Raw genomic sequence first — 22,299 nt, forward strand, 5'->3', positions numbered from 1 at the left:
CCCCCCCCCCCCTTTTTTTTTTAAAGATGAGCAAATGTGTCTTGTGGATTTGCAGATGTTTATTGCTTTGCTTTTTCCCCAGGAGCACCCCTTCTCCCCTTGTCTAGATTTCCACAGAATATTATCAGTGAAAGTATTTGGGTTGCCTATGTGCATTTTGGGTGTTGCATAAGGGTGCCCAAGCAGTCTTCTTGAACTCTTGTTAATGCATCTGTTACAGGGCTTGGAAACCCCAGATTTCACATCCTTTCAGCAAATTTCATACCTGAGAGAGATGGTTCCTTCCAGTTCATGTTGCTGCTGTAAAACTGGTTGATGGACTTGACTCGCTTTTCTTGCATCCCTTGTCACCAACTTGCTTTTGTGAACTGGCCTGAGAAATATTGGCTTCCAGTTTTCTTTTTGTTAATGTCTTTGTTTTGAGGAGTGGGAGGGGTTAAATGGTTAATGCAAGAAGGATATGATGACACCAAGCCTTCCCTGGCTGTTGGGGCTTTTCAGCATAGCTTCTCTTAGTCAGTGCATTTGGGGACGAACCTCAGCGCTGAATCTTTTTGCTTACTCTTGGAAGTCTTGTGAAACGCTTTCTTCAGTTTATTCTAGTAAATATCTCCTAAAATGACTAGTTAGGCTCTTAGGAGCTTGGGAGACCTTGCAATAAGGGCTGCATCATTTCTACCACTTCGGGTTATTGTCAGTGTCTGTCAGACTTTCTCCAGTTGCAGGGATCGGTTCCTGGTGTCACTGCTTTTCTGCTGTCCTGATCACGTTGGTTCAGCACATTTGGTTCTGATTTTATACACCCCAGTGATCTTTCTGTATTATGCTCACACTTGTGTATTCAAGATATGTAACAATACCCAGGCTTTAAAAGCACCCAGGCCTTGATCTGCCCTAGCATTTAAAGCTGATTTCAGGATAAGCAAAGCTTGTGAATGAACAGAGAATCATTCCAAAAGGTCAGAGGTGTACGTTAGGGATATGAAGTTGGTTGAAGAAATCTGTAGAATGGTTTTTGCATCGTTCTTCTTAACGTGCTCTTGCATCAACCTAAATGTTTGGAAGTCTAATAGGAAAAAAACCCCCAAAAACACCTGAGCTCTGATTTATATTTTGTATGGCATTGTTTTGTTTTGAAGCATCCAGTGCTGTGTATGCATTTTGCCTTATATAGCTAACTGACTATTTTCCTTCCCAGAGGAGCGGCATTTATGAGAGAAAATCTGCTAATGGAAAGCAAATAAGTGGATGTTTTTAGTTTTATTAATGTTAGGCGTAAGTCTTGGGGTATATCCACGATGCTAAATTAGCCTTTTGCCTTTCCAGGCACTTATCCTGCTCCTACTTTCTCTCTCCACACACAAGGCTCCAGTATCCGTTTCTTTGCCTTTAGGATCCATGCTTCTTTGCATGGCTGGAGGTGCGAGTTAAAGCTGGAGCTGTACTTTGTTTTGGAGCTAATCTCCTTTACAAATTCAGAATTTGTCACTTGAAAAACATCCTTAAAAAGTTGTAGCGCAAGAATGGTTAATACAAAGCCTCATCTTTTCTAATTGGTGATTTGCTCTTCAAATTAAAAGGATATGCCAGCTTTCCCAACCATCACAGTTCTGTCTGAATTTACTTACTGTTCCCACTAACACTGAAGATTATTGTAACCAAACCAGATTGGAGAAGAAGGATCTCTTTTTGCAGCTGAATGGGTCTAATGCACTTTGAGCACAGGTTTCCCTGGTGCTTGGAGACTTCTTGCTGTGATGGGGAAGAAAATATTTTTAAAAAATAGGAAAATGTGATTGTAAAATTGCAAAATTGGTAGAGGGACTTGGGGACAGGCATGGCCTATTTTCAGCTATCTGAAAAAGATTAATTACATTTCAGTTGCTGATGTCCCAGTAACTGTCGTGAAACCCATTTCTTGTTCCCTTCTCTGATGATGGGCTCTCAAAGCCGGAAGTCATTGGAGTAGATGCAAACCTGATGACTGGTTTGCATCGGGTGTATATTTATTTGGTTCCTTTGTGCATTTGGTTATGTTTTTAAGTAAAGTTAAAATTAACACTATACTTTTTTAGTATTTACATGAACTAATTTTAGTGTTCTCTTTCAGAATACAGGTTTGCTTTGGGACACACCCCTGTTGGATTTAATACCTGCCCTGCTAGCGACAACTTTCAGCTATGGAATCGGTAAATATTTGGGTTACTTGCTTTTTGTCCAGTGCACTTTCTTTTGTCTAGTGTTATTTGTATACAGAATCCAGGTACTAAAGCAGGCATGGTGGCCATTTTTCATTTGCCTCTGATCTTTGTATAAGGAAAGTGGATGTTGTAAACCTTGGATTAGGTGAGGTGGACTGGGTTAGATTTTGTTTAAGCCTTGCCTGTCTTTTATTAGAAATATCTTGTAATTCCAAATGCAAGAAGGTTTTCTTTACAAATAAATACTAAAACCGGTGATTTGTGTTTGGACTGTCTAGCATTGGTTTGCGTAGCTTCATTAAAGGTCATAGACCTTCCTGATGTATGTGGCTGTACCCTGTGTAAGTGTGTGGGGTACTTTCAGTTTTAATATGAAATGGGTCATGGGCATTTAGTGTATTCCCTCATTCCCAAAAAGTACCTTTTTAAAGAGACTGAATTAAAAACGCAACTTGTCTCTCTTCCATCTGTTTGTGCTAATTAATGCAACTGAAACTAGTAGGGTTTAGACTTCAGTATTCTTTTTGCCCAAAATTAGTGAATTAAATCTTTGTAATATTACTGCTATTCATGCAAGCTGTTAAGAACTTGCATCATTGTAATGTACTAGCTGTGGAAACTGATAGATTCTTTTTTATACATAAAAGCTGTTTGTTGGAGTGACTGAGTGTGGAGTATGTGTGAATAAGGTTAATTTGAGATGGATCATGGGGGAGACCATAGATTGCAAAAAGCAAAATGCTAGTAGCCTAACCAGTGGAGAAGAACTTGCATCTCTGCTCTTTCCCTAGTACTGGCAGTTCCAAAGAGCAGAAGCAGCCATTGTATATTCTCATAGAAAGCTGGTTTTTCCCCTTTTCTCATGGTGCAAGCCATCAGCTTCTAGCTGGGGAGAGTTGTGGAGGGATTATTCAGGGATGAATGTTGAGGTCCTAAAATACTCTGGTGAAGGATGTGCAATAAATAACCTAAAGGGAGTGTTCTGGTTCTGTCTTGGGGCTCTTGATGCTTGATTGACTTGTGCTTTATGCAGCAGTGAAATGGTTGTAATTTAGTTATCACTGTATGCTCATCGCTTTTAATAAAGGTGACTAATTCCCTGATAGAGATCCTGCTGAATCAGGTGGCTTGATATACAAGTTTATGGGATTTATTTTTCTTGTTTGGATTTTGAAAACAAAGCCTATTCTACTAAGTATGCCCCTGTTAATATTCAAGTATTTGGATTTAGACTAGATGCTCTTTCACTTTCCCTTAGTGGGTATAAATAATAATAAAAACCTTGGGTGGTGAAAGGGAGCCAGGCATCAACAGCTCTCCCCTGCTGCAGCCTAGCAGTTAGTGTGATGGAGGAGGGGAGCCCTTGGTGTGGTGTGCAGGAAAGACGGATCGCTTTAATGGGCCGTCAGCTCAGACTTCTCTGTGGCATCGTGCAACCTCCACAGCAGATGTAAAGCTCAGTGTTTGTTAACAAACTGGACTTCAGAATTAGATACAAGTAATGGTGATTTGCCTTATTCATCTAGACTGTGAAGTAAGCAGTGCACAAGGCTGTGTTTTTACTTGGATTTGCTCTCTTTCAGCTACAAGAAACTGTTCATGGACGTATAAGCATATGCTCGTACTGTACTTGAGATGGAGTGTGAGTTGTATGAGCTAGTATAAGATCTTGTGGTCGATTTTATACTTATTTTGTGCATTGTGCATATGCGTTGTGTATTGTGCATATGCTTTGGAAAGTGGAGATTTTTTTTCTGTTTATGATGGCACCTAACATGTTTGGGTTAGGGCTTCTTGGGCTTTCCAGTGCTACAAGAAGAGGAGCTCATGGCCAGAGGATGTTTTCCATCAATATACAGGTCTCTTATCTCAGCAATGCTGTGATATCACAGTTTCTAAATTGGTCCTGGATTGAATGTTGCCTCTTTGGTCCATCACCGTTTGGAGAGATTTGGAGCAAGGGGGGAGAATTTTAAAAATACGAGGCAAAAGGCAAAAAAAAATGCTGTTAGGTGTAGTGTATATTGAAATAGCCTCTGTAGAAATGGGTTAGTAGGCTCTCCATGCTGGTGAGGAGGTCATGGTTTACATGGTCATAACAGTTTATCACATGAATATCACTAGCATGTGTGTGTACTTGTACACTATCTCCCAAGAAACCCAGGGTGTGAATGAGATTTGGCACCAGCCTGAAAGGCTGGCTGAAGCTTTGAAACGAGCAGTTTAATGCATTGTCTGACTCCACGGAGAGCATTGCCCCTCTGCATCGAAGCCTTTGAGGTATATTTTGGTCTTATTACTGGAAACCCAGATAGGCAGGTGGCATCATAGCAGTTGGCTATTGTAGGAAGATTGCATCTCAGCCAAAAGTGGTTGTCTTTTGTCTGTGAATGTGTGACCATCAGGATGAATTAGCATGTACTTGAGTGAAAATGCAGGGGCCAAATACCTAAATAAATTCGTCCTTTAGTTTATAGCAAAGTTTTGCTGAGCAGCCTTGGTCACTACAAAGGCCCCTGCATTTAATTCAGTGGGCACTCCACAAGTGACCTAAACAATCTGGATGATGGTAGCAATGTCCTACCATCGCATCTGGTTTCTGAAGGTGGCGGAGCTACAAGCAGAGCGGGATTAGCGGGAGTGGGGCGCTGAAGGTCTGTTGTCTGCCAGGCACCAAGAAACTCCCTTCCCCAGAATGGCCATGAATCTTATCACTTCTTCGGTCGAAGTACAAAACTCACCTTTGCTGTCCTGTGGTAGTAAAGAAAACAGAACCTGTCTAAATGAATGGGAAGGGGAGAGCTGAGGGAACAACCTAAGAAACTAGCTTCAGACATTTTGAATTTATGTAATTCTGCAAGATGCCCTTACCCTGGTAACGCGTCTAGGATACATGGATTTTTTTTTTTCCCTTGCCAAGCTGTTTAAAGCATTTGTTCTTAACAAGTTAGCTGGATCCTGTTATGAGGGTTTTTTTTTGCAGAAAGAATCTGCCACAATACACTGAGCTAATTCTCCAGGATTCAGTGATTTGAATGTTTCTGTATCATGAAACTCTAGTGTAAGAGCTGACAGCTGGTATAATTCTCACTTCCCTAACATCTTCATTAGAGAAGCAGAGAGGTCAGGGCTTTCTCAGAGTGGCAGAGAGATTGAAATGGCTTTTGATGGTGGTTTTGGCACTAGTATTTCACCAAGTTCGTGATGAACATGTAGGTGTAAGATTAAAAGGATGAATAAGGTAGTGCTGCTAAACAGAATTGCTTTTCAGAGCTCGAGTTCTGCCTCGTTCTGACCTCCTGAGAAGGATACAATTGTAGAGCTGAGGCCCATAGTGAAAAGGCAATTTCAATACATGCTTCCAGAATTAAATTGTCTTCTGAAAGCCATGTTACAATAAAGGCAGCATTGTTTAAGCAAAAAGCAGTCTGATTTTTTTGATACCTTTTTTTTATTAACTATGTTAACCTGATTGACATTAGCATTTAAATATTTACTGCTTTTTGGGGAAATAAGATGCTAGATTTCTACAAATATTGGAAAGAAACTATAGCTTGTTTTTATTAAGCTGTTTTTCTGATGTCTATGGAACCTTGGCTTATTTTTTTTCTGTTCCCTTCCCTTTCAGATTTTTATATCCATATTAATATCCATTGGGAATACACTATCACCTCAAAAGTTTAGATAACTGACCACCATCCTCAGACAAATAAGTAGTTAATACAGCGATGATTCATCCTGTTTTAGAACAGTTGTCAAACGATTTTCTGTTTTTAACACAGCCGTTGCAGGCAAGCTGACCATGGGAGGTTTTTACATAATGTGGAATGATAAAGCAGAAATGTGTTTTGAGGCAGAGCTTTGTCTATAATTCATGGTGAGACCAATGTTAAAGGTGAGAGGCCTGGGAAACCAGGTGCGAGTGGAAATGCTAGTCTGTCATACAGCTGGTTAAAGAAGCAGAATGGTTCGGTTAAAATATACTCTTGTACTCCTCACGCGTTCTGAAATGGTGACATCCTTTCTGTGCAAAAAATACTGTTTAAAAAAAACCACAACACACAGAAAAACCCTGCAAAACAATTATATAGTTCCCCAGGTTTTTTTTTTTGTTTTGTTTTTTTTGTTTTCTGTGTGTTTAAAGAGCATTTCAAATGACCTCCATGCAGGCTGGCCTCTTTCTCAGTGTGTGATGTAGGCTGTGCAAAAGATGGTAGCCAGATGGAAGGGGACAGGAGTCTCTTCATTTCCTATGGAGTGAATGTATAGTTTGTGGCACCGTAAACAAGTTATCTGCAGGAATGTGAGATGGCTATTGTGAAGGTCAGCCCTAGCAAATATCATTAAAGTCTTCACGACAGTGTGTGTGTGCTGAGATGCATTGCAGATGATTTCACAAATATCATCTGCAACATTTTACTTGGATTATTTGCTGTATCCCACTTCTATTAAAGTCTGTCTGTCTTGCTGTGAATCTGACTCATGGTTCAGGGTCCAAAGGGACAGAAACATTGAAATTTGGTATTTGAAGACCAACAGTACTTTTTCTAGATGTAACAAAAATAAAAATCCTATTTTTACATGAATATGCCAAAATCTCCCAGAGTTGGAAGCACGCCTCTTTGTCCTGTTAGGGATTAAAAGGAAGATTCCCAGCTTTCTGTTTAAAGCCCCTTTTTATAGGTTACACGTGTAGCTTCAGCTTGGGCACTTTCTGATTTAAGTGCTTAAAACTCAACTTCCATGCTTCCTTAACATTTTCATGAGAATTGTAAAGGTATTTATAAAACAAAAAAAAAAATATGAGCACAGCAACTGCTGCAGACCCTGCAGGGAGGAGAGCCCCTTGACCGCCTGGCCAAGACTTGAAGCAGGCAAGCGTCCAACCAGTTTGTTCAACTTCACTAAAACATTCACTACAAAGCTTCATCATCTTGCACGTCGGCCCAGCTCAGCCCTTCCTTCGCTGCAGAGTTGGAGCTTCACAGGAAACTCCTGTGCCAAATGGTGTAGCTTGGGGAAGTCGAAATCACTTTCCGGCAGAATATTCAGAGGCTCTTCACAACCAGAGGACTGTTACAAAGCCAGATGTCATTTCCCCCCTCCCCTTCCAGTTTGTGTTACAGAGCCATCAAAACGCCACCCCCTAAACCCCAGACCTTTCTGTATATATTTATTTGGCGGTTGGGGAGTGGGGGAAATGCTGCTTAAACTCCGATTCTGGATAAATTTTATTTTCCTAAGGAGTTGGGAGGGCTCAGACTGCAACAATCCTCTTTCAAGTTGGCAGACTTTTGATTTAGGATTTTGTAGCTTGACATTAGCTGACACCTTCCAGATTTGTGAATTGCTGCTTTTGAGAACAAGGCTAGTGATCCCAGCAAAAGAAGTAGAGCAGGCAGAATGTACTGGAACCTGCTTCCTGTCCCTGCAGCTAGTCCGGTCTGCTTTTCGTCGGGGAAATTCCTGCACTTCATCTAGGCCTTAATGACACGCGATTACGCACCATCTCGTCTAAGGATTTTATCACTAAATTAGTATAGTGGCCAGTTACAGCTTTCATTATTACACAACGCTGCTTTTAGGTGGAGCCGTCTCCGAAAGTAAAACATGCTTTGGGGCATTTTATGATCACAGTATATTTCTGCACACCACCATGTTACTGAAAAAGTAGCAGTAGGTCTTGCTGCAGTTGCTTTATTTACCTGGTAACATCTCGTACAGCCCCTAAAGGGAGTGCAGGCCACGTGGAAGAGCACAAAGGGGTGGCCTCTGCCCCCAGAAATTTGCACTCTAGATTTGACATAAGGGGATAGGTGTCGAGATAAGGTGGGAGGATTGCACCAGATGTCTGAAGCAGCTTGTTTGTTGAATGTACACCCCATTTTATGATTCAGTACAAGCGATGAACTTGGCACCATGTGAAGCGTGCAGTCCGTTCCTGCCCAACAATTTACAAACTGAAGACATGCTGCTGTATACCTTGGAGGGAGGAGGTGGTGGCTTTTTTCCAGTCTTTCATTCCTCTTGAATAATAAGGGAGTGGAAGGGGTGGCAGAGTGCAGCTGAGTATGGGCCTTGTGGAAGAGTTGGGTATTTGGGAAGGATTTGATGGGTGAAGCCTGTAGGAGATTTTTTTCAGATTTGAGAGGCATTACAAGGAAACTGTTCTCTGCTCTCCCAAACAATGATACTTCCACCAAAATTTAAATTTTACACCGACGCTGCATTCCTGACACCAGGAGATGGCAATAAGCCCAAAGTGTGAATTTTACCAGAACCCTGTCTGTCATCTCGCTTACGAGACTGAAGCGCCTTAACTATTTTAATAACCCAAGGAAACTGAAATGAGCACCTTAACCATTTCCTCTTCTATCACATGCACATTAATCTATAAATTAATTCATCAGCATTTTATGCTGCTTTTTTGTTTTATTTTTAAAAAAAATGCTTCGGTTGTTTAGGGTTGAAGCTCTGTAAAGGAGAAATGAGGAAAGTGTCCTACAAAACACTGCATGCTCTTTTTGTGAGTGTGAATTGACTTCCTGTGTTTGTTTATGGAGCTGCTGCACTTTCATCTGAACGACAATCAGTTGGTGGAGGCTGATGTGGAATTGCAAGGAAATTGGGCAAGGGGTGCTCAGACCAGTCCCTTGAAATGAAGTCTTGATGTATTAACATCTTTGCACTTTCAGAAAAGAGCTAGAATCTAATTTACAGGACTCCCCTAGCTGAGCACAGCACAAAGATCACTTGATTAAAATCATATTTAACAAGTTAACATTTAATTAGTAATGTTACTTTAGGTCACTGGGAGTGGATGAGCTAATTGGGGCTCATCTCTTCAGAGATGGAGTTGGGAAATAGGAGGAGGTGGCTGGAGAAGGATCGTTTCCTTCCTGGGTGCTCTGCCTAATGCACATCTTCTCTGCTCCCCCTGACACCCTGTGGGCCTACTCTCTCCTCTACTCCCTCCTGAGCTGCATAACACTTCATGCCTGCAGAAATAGGGGTCCCTTCCTACAATGTCTGCAAAGGATTGGGGGAACAATTTTTTCTGTTTGTATGGATGAGATCGGCCAGCAAGTTCTGGAGCCTCTTAAACCCTCTAAATCCTTTAGGGATTCCCTTGCTGCCTGCGAACGGTGCTGTGCTCCTTTGGCACTGGCAAGTCTGCTTTTTCCATCCTTGACAAAGGTCTTCATCCTATTGGTAAGTAGGGGAAAAACCCCCCTCACATTTAATCATTCACCATATGCCCATCTTGTCTATTGTCTTTGCCATCCATGGTTGGGAAGGAGGTTCACGACAACATGTGCCAAAGGCTCCTCATTTTAAGAAGCTGTCTTTATTAGGTTCTTGGGGCATCTTGGCACCTCCCCTCTGTGTTTACCTGGTCACCTTCTTTGTAATATCTGAACATTTCCATGTATGCTCCTCCTTTCCTAGCCTCTGGTGCAGTGGTCAGCAGGTTTTATTTTTTGTTTGTAATTGCTTGAAAACACTTTGAAAGTTTAATGCTGTTTTAAAATGGTTTAAACTCAGTGACTTACTGAATTATCCCACGTGTGGACACTTTGTCTCGCAGTGAGTGCACCTTATTTGTGCTTTGTCTTAACCCACTCTTGTATGGAGACTAGCCCAAAGAGTGATCAAAGGTGGATCCGCCAAGAACTTAGTGAAGGAAAGCTGTGTTGCAGGAGCGAGTGTTGTATTTGCTTTTGAAAGTGAAGTTTGTGATAATGCTTATCTCTGTGGAAGTTAATTTATAATCCAGGCCAACAGATCTGTTATTCTGGTAGAAAGTAGTTATCGCCAAAGGTCCTTGGGACAGAGAAAGGTGATGTCTAGTTGCTAGGGTCAGTCGCATCCCTCTGTGGTTCTGTCAAGACCAAGAACTTAAAACTGGATTTCATGGTCATTGGGGAGGTGGTGAAGCAGGAGGCTGATGGTCAGTCCACATGGTCAGGTATTCTGTGTACTGGTAGGAGCTCTTCAGAGTTGTTGCTCCATTTCTCGGTACAAGTTGCAGGACTCAAACATGGGTGGCGCAGTGTTGGAAGCAGTGGCAGGTTTGCCTAGAAGGCAGTATTCCAGCTGCCCATCGATGGAGGGGATGTTTTTGCCCACTCAAGCATCCCGGTGCTCCAGGGGATTCCACAGTTGGCAGGAGTTTTATAGTGAAAACAGCCTTTTTTTGAGCTTCCCCCCGCTTCATGCTAGCACCACCCAGAATTCTCTTCATGCAGCCTTCAGTTAATTTTATTTGCCTGCAAGTGTGTTGTTCCAGTGCCTTTTGGATCTGCAGTTAATGCCTGGTAGATCTAAAAGCAGTGGGTTTTGACCAGTAAAATCCTGAATCGCTTGGGACCTACTGCTGCTGCCATTTTACCACCGTAGAAGCAGGTGCCTGTCAAGGAGATGCATTCATGGGGCAGAAGGGGACCAGCCTGGAAGATCTTTGGTGGTGGGGTTCTGTCCGATTTATTTCCAGCTGCTGTGGATATGTTGATGGCTAAAGGGGGTTACAGAACAGGAATGGCCTAATTCAGTGATTCCCTAACTTTTGGACCACTATCAACCTTGAGAATGTCTCCCCAAGCATGCTATCTCCTTCTCAGACTCTTACTTGAAAGCACCATAGTGGTGCATAGTTCCCAAACTAGAGTGGGAGAACTGCTGGTCTCATTTGTGGTTGTTTAGGAACGACCAAGGAGAGTCTGGAGCATTGTCTATAGGATCCTAGGAAAGCAGGGCTGGAAGGGACCTCATAAAGTCATCTAGTCCAGGCCCCTGCTCAAGGCAGGATCCTCCCTGACGAGGTCCTTCCAGCTAAGCGTCTAACCTGCTTTTGCAAGCTTCCAAGGATAGAGACTTCATTTCTTTAGGCAGCCTGTTCCAGTGCTTGGCGACCCGTGGAGTCCCAAAGTTCCTCCTAATCTCCAACCTAAATTTCCCCTGCTGCAGCTTGAAGTCATTGGTCCTGGCCCTGTCCCCTGCTGCCACAGAGAAAATCCTATCTCCATCCTCTATCATTGCCCTTCAGGTATTTGAAGACCGTTATCAAATCGCTCCTGAGTCTTCTCTTCACCGGACTAAGTAACTCTAGTTCTTTCAGCCTGTCCTCCTCCTCCTGCTGTTTCTTTAGGTGTATAGCTAAGCGAAATACAGTGGAGAAAATGAAGCAAGACTTTTTTGAGTGTGCTTCAGTCCCTTTTGCAAGTTGTAGATGAGTCTTAAATTTCCACAACTGTGGACTTTAAAGCCTTTAGAAAGTCACTGATCCAGAGATGGTGCATCTTAGCGTTTGGAGGGGCAGAGCTCATAATATTCAGAGAACTTATTCTATGAGGCTCTTCCATGCTTTCACATTTTCAGACTTGCGAGGTTAACCTTAAATCTGAATTTCTTAAGTTTTCAGCATTTAGTTTACCCTCTAGTAGGGCTGAGAAGTGCTATGTGCCTGCAACCAGGAACTGCACCTAAATGGCGTTTTTCATGTCCACCAGTGTTTTGTGTCCCAAGTCCACCAATTGATTTAATATTGTGCAAGAATTGGCATAAAAGATGAGCTCTTGCAGAAACAGGAATGTGGGAGAAATGGAGGTGTCAACAAACGCACGGTTGTAACCATGAGTGCACGTATCCCCTATGTTTCGGTGACTTTATAAATCCAAATGTTCGGCTGTTTAGGCTAACAGCATAAACATTGAGGTCATTATTGAATAGCCCTGGCTGTTTGCTAGCAAAAGTAGACTTACTACTAGCGTCCTTTTAGAAAGGCTTCCTTTTTATGTTGCACCGTGCAAAGACCTTTTTTTTTTTTTTTTTTTTTGCATGTAGTAGTTTTACCTCATTTTTTTGCAGTCTTGCCAATATCCTGTATTTGTCTTTTTACAGGAAATCTTTCAGTGTGTTCTCAGTTCAGCTTAGGTGTTGTAATAGAAACCCATGTCTTAGTCTGAGGTGGGGTAGGAAAAGAGAAAAATCTGAAATGCATTTTTGCTAATGTGGTCGGAGGTGTTTTTTTCAGAACTTGCATTTCCATGGGTTGACTAAGAGTTAAAATGTACTGGTGCTAAGTGGGAGATAATATGTAGGAGTATAGGTGGTTACCATCCTTTTTTTTCCAACTAGTTTATGAATAATTAACTTCTTCAGACCAAAGGTCAAGTTTCCCCTTTGCTAATAGGGTTTTGAAATCTGTTTGTCTGCAACATTTTGATTCTTTCCTTATTGTGAGATTTCCAGCTGCATGACAGGCAGGTATAGAGGGTCACTTTAACAAATGACCGGTGGTAGATAAATGGCTTGTTACTAACAAAGCAAATTCAAAACCCAGCAGGATGACAAAATGCCTGGTGTTGTGCTTTCTCAGCAGCTGGGGTAGGCAGCCTGGACTCTCCTCTTAGTCACTCTTTCAAACCAGTGGCTAGCCGATATTTGTAATAAAAGCTATGTCTTGCCTGCCTTGGTTTTTTTCCTCCAGTTTCTAATAGCACCTTTACTACACCAATCTAAAATGAGATCTCTTCCTAAGTGGTTCCTTGCTACACGCTCAAAGTGTTGGAGGAAATCCCTGATTTCTCTAGCATGCTTCTGGTCCTGCAGGCCTGAATTTCCCTCCCCGTGCCAATTTCTTGGTTATGGTCTTTAAAGATGTATTTAAAAGAAGTAGTTACAGATGCATATAAAATCTGTTGCTTACGTTGGTGATGAGAAAACATTGATTGCCCTGTGATAACTTCAGAAACTGCTCTGTGGATTTGGCTGGAAGCAGGTTGGCTTACCCTCCCCTGTAGCCTCGCTGATGAAACTTCCACAAGAACTGAAAAACCCCCAAATATTGCATCAGTGTGTTGTGCGCTTTGTAAGCTTCTGTGCTTTCATTTGGATGAAGGTGAGGTCTGACTCGTTTTCAGTCAAACTTCTGTTGTTTTGGGGCAAACTCCAAATGAAATACTGGACATATTCCCAAAGAGAAGCTTTCAGTGGATTGTGGGATTGGTTCTTTGGGTCTGCCTGCACAGGAACAGGGATTGGCAGCGTCTTCCTACTGCTGGGGAGACTTCTGAGCTTTTTTTCAGGATATTTTTTTTACACTTATTCATACTTGCAAAATAGCACCAAAGCACTAAGACACTCCTGTGGAAGCTCAGAGCATGATGAGCATGAGGATTAATTAGATCGTTAAGACCAATAACTAGAGCAATGAAGTGTATGTAATAGCAACTTCGAATTCCAGTGATGTGTTCATAAAGTACTGTATAATATGCATGCCTTGGCTGGAACAACTGTTTCCTAACTCCACAGGCTCAGAGGACTTTGGGTACCTTTTAATAAACTCCAGTCAGCGTATTAAACACACAGGCTGTACAAACACTGACGGGTTTACACAGTTAAAATAATTCTCTACAAAGCAGTTTGCTGCTGGTTGGTGTTCAGAGGCAGTTGGTATGGTCTTACCGGCAGAGGCAGGAGAAGTTTGGAAATGTATGGCTTCTAGACTAAGGGTCAGCAACCTACAGCCCGCTGAGTGATATAGTTTGAAATCCAGCCCACAGAGTTGGGATGTTGGTGGTTATTGTGGTGGGGGGAAGCAGTGGCCTCCCTCTGGCCCAAACTCTGTTAATTTGGTCTGCCGCTCCTAACAGGCTGCTGACCCCTGTTTTTAGACTGCAGCAAAATCTTGGAAACCAAACCAGAGTAGATGTTTTCCTACTTCATTCCTGTTGAGTTGCCTTTTACCATTTCTCAGATTATTTTTGCTGTTTGAAAACAAGCATTCTAGATTTTGAAAGGGCAGAAATGGAAGTTTTCTAGTTTTAGAGTTCATGAAGATGTGAAATTGTAATTGGATATTTAGTGTTGTATCTTCTACATGTCTAAGGTTTACAATGGAAATGAGGCTCCTGGGTTTTCTATGAGCGAGGCTTTCCATACCGGGATCCTAGTATCTTCCTCCCATCTCATGAGGTTCTAGCCAGGGCCACATTGCCACGTAGCAGTACGATGGCTGTCAAACCCTGCTTGAGACATCCAGGTGTAGACATCCAGTTCTGTTGTAGGATAGGCAATTCCTGAACCAGAAGCTGCACAGCCCAAGCCCGGATGTCATTGTGGAACTGAACTGAGTTCAGATATTTAAAAGGCTGTTGATAAATCTAAGTTTGTTAGCATCTATACAGTAGTCCAACATGGTATGAACCTTATTGATCATTAAGGAATTTATCAATAGCTTCAGTGCATGCACTGGCCCTCCTTCCCTGGTTTCACAAGTCTGTCTGTCTGTCTGTCTGTCTGTCTGTCTGTCTGTCTGTCTGTCTGTCTGTCTGTCTGTCTGTCTGTCTGTCTGTCTGTCTGTCTGTCTGTCTGTCTGTCTGTCTGTCTGTCTGTCTGTCTGTCTGTCTGTCTGTCTGTCTGTCTGTCTGTCTGTCTGTCTGTCTGTCTGTCTGTCTGTCTGTCTGTCTGTCTGTCTGTCTGTCTGTCTGTCTGTCTGTCTGTCTGTCTGTCTGTCTGTCTGTCTGTCTGTCTGTCTGTCTGTCTGTCTGTCGTTGTGTGTTTTTGTTTTTTTGTTTTTCTTTTAATGCCCTGGTTTGAATCCTAATTGTTTTGTTAAACTTTTCTCTTTAGTGTACATTGTGGTTTTGGACTCCAGCCCTCTCATGCTGGCAGAAGTTCTCATCTGAAAGAAACAGCAGCTCTTTTGGGGTTCAGAGTGGGGAAAGACCTTGTAGTGGAAGAAATGCAAACCAAAATGCAGTGAGTTGTGGTATGCTAACAGAGCGCTTTCAGCAGAGCAACTCCAAGTCTTCGTGTTTATATACCAGCTATATTCATAGTGGTGTTTTTCATAATAATAGTGAGACGTTAGCTTTTCTTCTTGAGTTTATTGCCTCTGAGGCAGCTAAACTTTAAAAATTTTTATTTGGTATTTGTCACCTACAGTAGTTGAAATTTGAAACGAGTGGATTGCTGAAATAATTAGATCTGGCCTTTTAATTTGCCATCGTCTCACAGAGACTAGAAGCAAATACCGGGTGAGTTTTTAACGTGCCTTTTAGCATGTATAGCTCTTCCCAGTGGTTACGGACTCGTGTCCCAAGGACACACCTTGAAAGAACTTTGAGCGTCCGGTGAAATTCTCCCATGCCCATTGTGTGCATGTTCCTACAGAAAGGCACCAGCGGGTTTCTGTGAAGCCTTTTGACTGGAAAACGTGTTTCTTTCATTGCAGCAGCATTGCGCAGCTGTCACTATGGAGGTTCTTGAAAGCTTTTCTTTCCTTCTCCTCTCTTCCCAGAATTTTCAGAGAATGAAATATAATAGATTTAATCTCCATCAAAGCAGCAACATCTGTTTCTAAATTGGAAAGGTGTCTGGCCCCTTGAGAGGCTTATCACTTCCTGGCTCTCTTGGATTGCAATAAATGAGACCTGGAGTGACAATTTATGGCAGAGATCTAAAGAGAGCTCACAAGAGATGCGATCCCAGCTAATTGGACAGGGGAGACTACCTGATGTGAGTACACCCCCAGAATGCCTGCTCTTGCATTCCCCAGTGCCTTTCCTTACTGGTGCTAGTATGAATCCCAAGTCCCTTCACGAGTCCTTGCCTTTTGTGAAGAAGGTGATAACACGGACTGACTCCCCTTACCCGGGCTGCCTGCTCATGGATGTCTGCATGAGAGGAGTTGGCTAATGGGATCACGTTGAGTCATATGAGTTTCTGGAGAACTAAGACCAGTCAAGACAACAAGTGTTACCTGGGGATATTGTTTGACATTTTGGGCAAATGCAGAATAAAATGCAAAAAACCAAGGGGTGGGGGCAATTCATGAGACTGCACACTGCTTCCTAGAGAAGGAGACTATAGATAGCTTGACTTGAAGGTCTATAGGAAAGAGGCTTGCCTCCAGAAATCTCTGGCATGAAGCATGGCTTCAAGGAAGTGTAGGAAAGCCTACACCTCTTACAACCAGCCTCTGCAGGAAAACAGTTGTCAGAGGGAATAGAACCAGTGTGGCCCCGTATTGCTACTTGTATTAACCTGTGCAGTTTGGGGGAAGGGAAGATGGTCCAACGTAGCCTTCTAGGCCCATCAAGACAGCTGGTTTTCCTGTTGCGAATCTTCTCAGTCTGATTCCAGGCAGCCCCAGCGCATTCGATTACTAGAAAATTTCTTGATGTCACAGGAGGAAGAAGCCCTCTTCCTGAAGAATCTCTCAGTACCTCTCCCCTTGTCATTTTACAGAAGAGCATCCCCCTTTAGTCCTCCTTACCCTTTCCCTCCCGCGGAAGAGGTAGTTTGAATTTTATCAGAAGTATTACCATGGGGCCCAACTTGATGGTCTGTTGGAAAGAAATGATACAGCCTAGCCTTCCCGTGCTAATAAAATTTCTTCATGTTATTGTGCCACCTTGGCATTTTCTATGCAGTAATTAGGTGACTTTTATTTACCTCCTTGGCCTAATCCTGGACCAAGTAGGGCTATCTAATTCTGAAACCCAGGGGTTGATTTTATGAGTTGTATACAAATGATTTAAGTAATGTTTGTGAGTCTCTCGGATTTCTATAATGGGGCCCCTGCCGGGACCAGGCATGTTCTGGGACACCATTCCCAAATCAAACCAGCCATGAAGGAAAAGGGCGGTGGGAGCCTTTTGCCACCTTCCTGCAGGAAGACATGACCTTGGTCCAAGAGCCTCTGTACTCTAGAAACCTTACAGTGGATTATTTCCAGAGATGAGGAGGTGGCTGCAGAAAGAGCCAGGAAGGCTGGTCGGATTGGGCTGCGCTGTCTGCCACAGCGGAGGAGGAACACCCCTTCCCTTTCCACGTGGGACCTGGGGGCAGAGATTGAACCTGCTGCGTATGGATGAGTTGCAAATCGGGGTAGCTTTTTTAAAATCTGTACCCAGGGCATTATTGCATAACCATGTAGCTGGATGTTGTTCCTTTATAGGGAAGGGTTTAATGATGTAGTCTGTAGATTACCATGTTTTGATATTTGTATCCTTTCTCTCTAGTTTGGAACTACAGTATAAGCATTTTTCCAGGATGAAAGCTGACTCCATTCAGAGCACCAGACTTCATGCAATCCCATGTAATGTAGCACTGTGAGGTGTTGGCTAGAATTTTTTTCAGTTTACTGTACATATATTCCTGTATCCTGTCTCAGAAATAGCTGTACCTTTTACTTGCAAGTATTTTTTGCTGAAAAAAAAATAAATCTGTGTCCTTTTGGAGAATTGTCCTTGTTTTCTGGGTTTTTTTAATCGTACGTTTGCTGAAGGAATATTGATGTTGTTGGGTGGGTGAGATCCTTAACTTTACAATATTGTAAAAAGACATAACAGGACTTTGGTTCCTCCGTTGTTCCTGAAAGAAGTCTGGCCATAAATCCAACTGTGTTGTCACAGCTGTTTGTCTTGTATGGCAAAGCACCGGCATTTGAATTGTGACACTCCTATGAGAGAGGTGGACCGCTTGGGAAAACTGGCTACTTGGTTGGAGACAGCAGCAAAAGGATCCAAGTTGAGGGTAACATCTTTTTGGAAAAGCAGCTGTAGGCTCAGGAAAAATTGAATTTTTTTTTGAAGAAAAGGCCTAGCAGACTAAGTTTAAAGCATAATTTCAGGAGTTCTTCATTGGTTTCTAAGTGAGACAAAGGAGAAAACACAACAAATAATAATCTCAGTGTGCTCTTACGTAATGTTGATTTTTCTTTCAAGTGTAATTAGGGTGAGCCAAGCCCTTTGACACGTTAAGGTACAAAGATTACAAACAGTGTGTTGTATTTAGCACTTGTCTTCAACTCTTGATCTGGTTACAGTCTAAAAATCTTGGCGTCTTGAAGTAAATGAAATGTGTGGAAATGGCTAGTGGTCACTCTGACTTGGTGCGCAGGACTAAATCGGCTATTGTCTCAGTTGAGCAGCAGGCTCCATTTGGCTGCATTTTTTCCTTTCCAGCTGCAGCATAATGTTAGATTTTTACATATCCCCCTGGTTCTGCATCCGGATCTGTAGCGCAGTCAAGAGGACACAGATGCATTGTTTGCGCTCCTACATCCCAATGAGATCAAATGCTTGGTGTGCCGTATCAGCCCAGCCACTGTAGCTGCTAAACCCTTTGCAGTCTTTCCAGATCCAGGTGCCATACAATTACTGGGTTAAAGGCATCAAGGGCTGCTGTTGCTAGGTGTGTTCTGTTTAATTTTGCTTGCTTTGATTCCCTACAGCTGGTGGAACAGACTTGGTTTAGACATGTGTGGAAGAGAGCTCATTTCATGCTCAGAATTGTAATTAAGTTCTTTTCTTTTAAGCTCCCAGCTGTAAGAGATGTCTTCCAGTGTGGATTATCTTAATAACCTTTTAAATGTTTTCTTTCTTCATTTTAGGAACAGGACAAAAATGTTACTTATATCCATATACTTTTGATTTTGGTGTAGTAATTTTCCCCAGAAACATGTCCTTACTGCGGGCATGCCTGTGTTTGCTCTGTGTAGCTGCCAAGGTGTGCTGCCTCTAACTACAAGTGCAGAGGAGACTGCTCCATCAGGGCAGTGAATGCTGCCCTGACTTGCCCACTTGGCAGGGCTGCCTTGCTTTTTGTGTGTCCTCGATACAGCAGTAGTGCCTAGTGCTTATAACCTAGCTTCCAGTCACCTCTTCTGTACACTATAAAATATATAAACGGCTAGTTTGTTGGGTGAATTTGAATCTTAGCAGCCTTTACATGCATTGGAAATGCTATCAAAACTCATGGACGAGGTGATCTCTCTTATTAGATCAACTAGATATTTGAAAACAAATTATTTTCTTTATTTGCAAGCTTTCGTGCTTGGAAATGTTAAATGCTTTTGTTTTAGAGGATAGAGAATTTGCAACTTGTCTTTTCTACACTTGGGTTTTTCCCAATAAATTGCTGTTTTTCAGGAACAGAAAGTAGGAGGCTCACGTAGGTCAAATTCCAAGTAAGCTGATACTTTTAAAGGCTACAGATGTTGTATTTCAGCTTTGTAGACCTCTTTATCTTGATTTCTTTGACACTAATGCAGCTATATTTTGGAAGGAAGTAAGCTGGGTTTAACCCAGGCTTATGGGTGTATCTAGTTGCCTCTCTGATCTCCAGAGTATGGGGAGAGGTAGGTAGCCTTGTTAAACTGAAGCCAGGCAGAAGGCAGGGTAGAGATGCACCTTTTATGAACTAAATTGGAGATGCACAAGCTTTTATGAGCCCAAGCGTCATCATCAGGGGTTGTGAAACCTTTCACAGCACTTCAAGTAAGCTTGAGCTCACAAAAGCTTATGCATCTCTGATTTAGTTCATCAGGCACATCTCTACCCTGCTCTCTACAGGGTACGGTTATGGGCAGTGCCCTTTCTTTTTTCATGTCTTGTGTCATTATTCAGTCTGCTCTCCCTCATCATTTGGTTCTTCTCCCTGGGCTCAGTCTCAGTGCTCACAGGCTCCTCGTCCTTGCTGTTCCTGTGAGCACAGCTTGGTCCTTGCATGGATGATAGAGGCCTGTTGATTTAAGCTGGTGGCTGACAACATAAAGACGGCTGTTTGGGGGGAGAGTACCTTCTCATAGGCAGCACTTTGTTCAGCTCTGATGTCTTGGAGGGGCAGGGGAATATTCTGTTCCAGACAGCATCCAAGGATGTAATTCTCATTTTGGAGATCATTTTGTTTTGCAGCCAATTTGGGAGCCTCTGAATGTAGAAGTTGCTGCCTTGCTAAAGGCAGCATCTTTAATTGCCCATTTATGTATTAAAATGTTGGGTTTCTGATGTTGCTTGGTGTTGGAGGAGTAGCCATGGCTGAGTCAGTGCTTTAACCTGCCTTCCCTTGTGTCTGGAGTTTGCCTGCTCCTTTTGTGGTTTGAAGACAAGTGAGCATCCCACAGTTATGTTGGCATCCTTGTGATTGACTGGAAGCCCGAGTGGTTGAATCCTTCACAACGGGAGCCCATGTCAGCCGCAATGTGGCTGCGGATCCCCGGTGACTAGCAGGACGGGCTCCATCAAACAATCAGCTAAAATTGAGCGGCCTGGTATGTCGTTTGTGACTTCATCCAAGCACTATAGGGCAAATGGGCAAGGTGCTGAACAGTGACGCGATTATATCCAACAACTGTTTTAAGGAGAGATTGTGGTTAGGGTCATTTATTGCTGGAGTGCTCTGGGTGGATCCTAAGGGGTAGTTCCAGAAACAAATATGTAAAATTTTGAGAGAGTGAGAAAATGTTACATAGTCGTCATCTCTAGACTTTTCTTAGGTAATAGGGAACTTTTTGTGACTTCTAAGCATCTTTTCTTCTTTTAAGAATTAACTTTGGGATCCTGCTTCTATTTAGGACAGATAATTCAGCATAAGTTATTTGTCAGCACATGTGGTTTCAGCGCTAAATCTCTGTTGAATTGAAAGTTCTGCTCTAAAGATGTTGCATACCAAAATGTGGAGAAACTTCTAGAGCACAGGGATTTTTTTGTTTTTTTTTCTCTTAACCTTCTGAGCCACTTTTAGTACCAATGTTTACCTCTAAATTTAATCTATATGATTTAGGGCGCAGGCAGATCTGCCGTGGTAGACTGCCTGGGGAAAAATGATTGCTACCCCTTGATAGATCTTACATGGAAATGGCTATAGACAGAAGTGAAATGCTGCCCTCAATACAGTTGCTTGCTGCTCCTTAAGAACGGCAAAGCCAGGCTCCGGGGGAGGAGGTCCAGAACGAGTACTTCTCTCAGTCACAGATACGAGCGCAGCACTCCTCTGGTTATTAATCTCTTGTTGCACCGTGGTTTTGTTTCTGTTCTCTAGAGAGGTTTCTAAACTAATCTCTGGCTGGGAAGTTTTGCTTCGCCCCCGTTTAACTTCTGTTGTGTTCTCAAGGCTGGAGCCTGGCTGAAGGCTTGAATTCAGCTTTAAAGGTAGCAACACATGACCCCAGATCCTCTTCTGGGTTAACAGAAGTACAGTTAAAACAGCATGTTGTTGGACAAGCACACTATATACTTTCTACTCCACCATGAATTCTCTGCTGTGGGGGTGGGAGGTGTCATGGGATCAGACCCATACAAGGCCCCCAGAAACATTTGCAGAGGAAGCTGGTATCAAGATTTATTCTTTCTCTCTCTGAAATGTTTAAGATGCTCATGTTATGGGATGGTTGTCACTTGGCCTTCTCACCAGGTGCTGCGCAACCCAAGACAAGACCCCGTCTCCTTGTTCTCCAGTAGGATGGCATGTGGGGTGAGGGTGGTCCCGGTTCTGTTGCTGCCGTGGAGCATTCAGTGGGCTAGCTAGCTAGCCAGATAAGCTGGCATTCGGTGTCTCTGTTGGACACAGTGGTACCTGGCGTAGAGACCAGTTTAGCGCCCCTTGTGTTCTAGTGGAGGGATCTGGTGGCCAGGAGGGGAGGGGGCAGAGCTGCTGAATGCGGAGGAGCCAGAACTTGGGTCCAGCACCTGGGCAGCCTCAGCCATCCAAACTGGTGGGTCTGCAGAGGGGGTAGCATTTTTTTTGTCCTGCATAAATGGTTGTAATAGTGGCAATGTAAGACACACAGGCTCTGCCTAGGAGCCTATTTATACTACCTGGTATAGTATCATTTCTACCCAGGAGAACTTTTACAGTCTTTTCTCTCATGCCTGATGAAAGGTGTTTGTGCCCAAAAGCCTGCAATTAAACAATGTTGTTTTTTTTTGTTGTTGCAAAAATCTAGTTGGTCTCATAAAAGACATTGCCTCTACCACAAGTCCTGATTCCTTTTGCCTCTAGACCAATATGGCTACTACCTGGAGGCTCTGCCATGTGCATTTTCACTTTCCTCCATGAGTAAAATATCAGTTTTCTGTCCTTTGTATGAAGCGCCAGGGATTCTCCAAGAGGAGCTTCTCTCCTTCCTCTCTCCCTTCTTTTAAAGTAGGCCATTTTGCTTGGAAACCTCTCGTGCTGCCCTGGGTAGGCTTGCATTCTGCAGGCCTGGCTTTGTGTTGAAACGCATGTAGCAGTGAGATCAGGTTTCCTGGCCTTTAGGTCGGATGTTCCAAGACAAAAGGCTTATTGGGGAGTGTTCGCTGGAAGA

At 42.9% G+C, this 22,299-nt stretch overlaps 1 protein-coding gene across 1 annotated transcript in view; it reads left to right on the forward strand.

Annotated features, from left to right (window-relative positions):
- ANKRD11 (ankyrin repeat domain 11) overlaps window positions 1–22,299 on the forward strand; it is a 203,780-nt gene that overhangs the window by 1,527 nt on the left and 179,954 nt on the right. Inside the window, exon 2 of the mRNA XM_019505382.1 lies at window positions 2,111–2,189. The gene's annotated coding sequence lies outside the window, so the exon portion shown is untranslated. The remainder of the gene's footprint in view (window positions 1–2,110; window positions 2,190–22,299) is intronic.

This window comes from Gavialis gangeticus, unplaced genomic scaffold (genome assembly GCF_001723915.1).
Source record: "Gavialis gangeticus isolate Ggan-Ray unplaced genomic scaffold, GavGan_comp1, whole genome shotgun sequence".
Lineage (NCBI taxonomy): Eukaryota > Metazoa > Chordata > Crocodylia > Gavialidae > Gavialis > Gavialis gangeticus.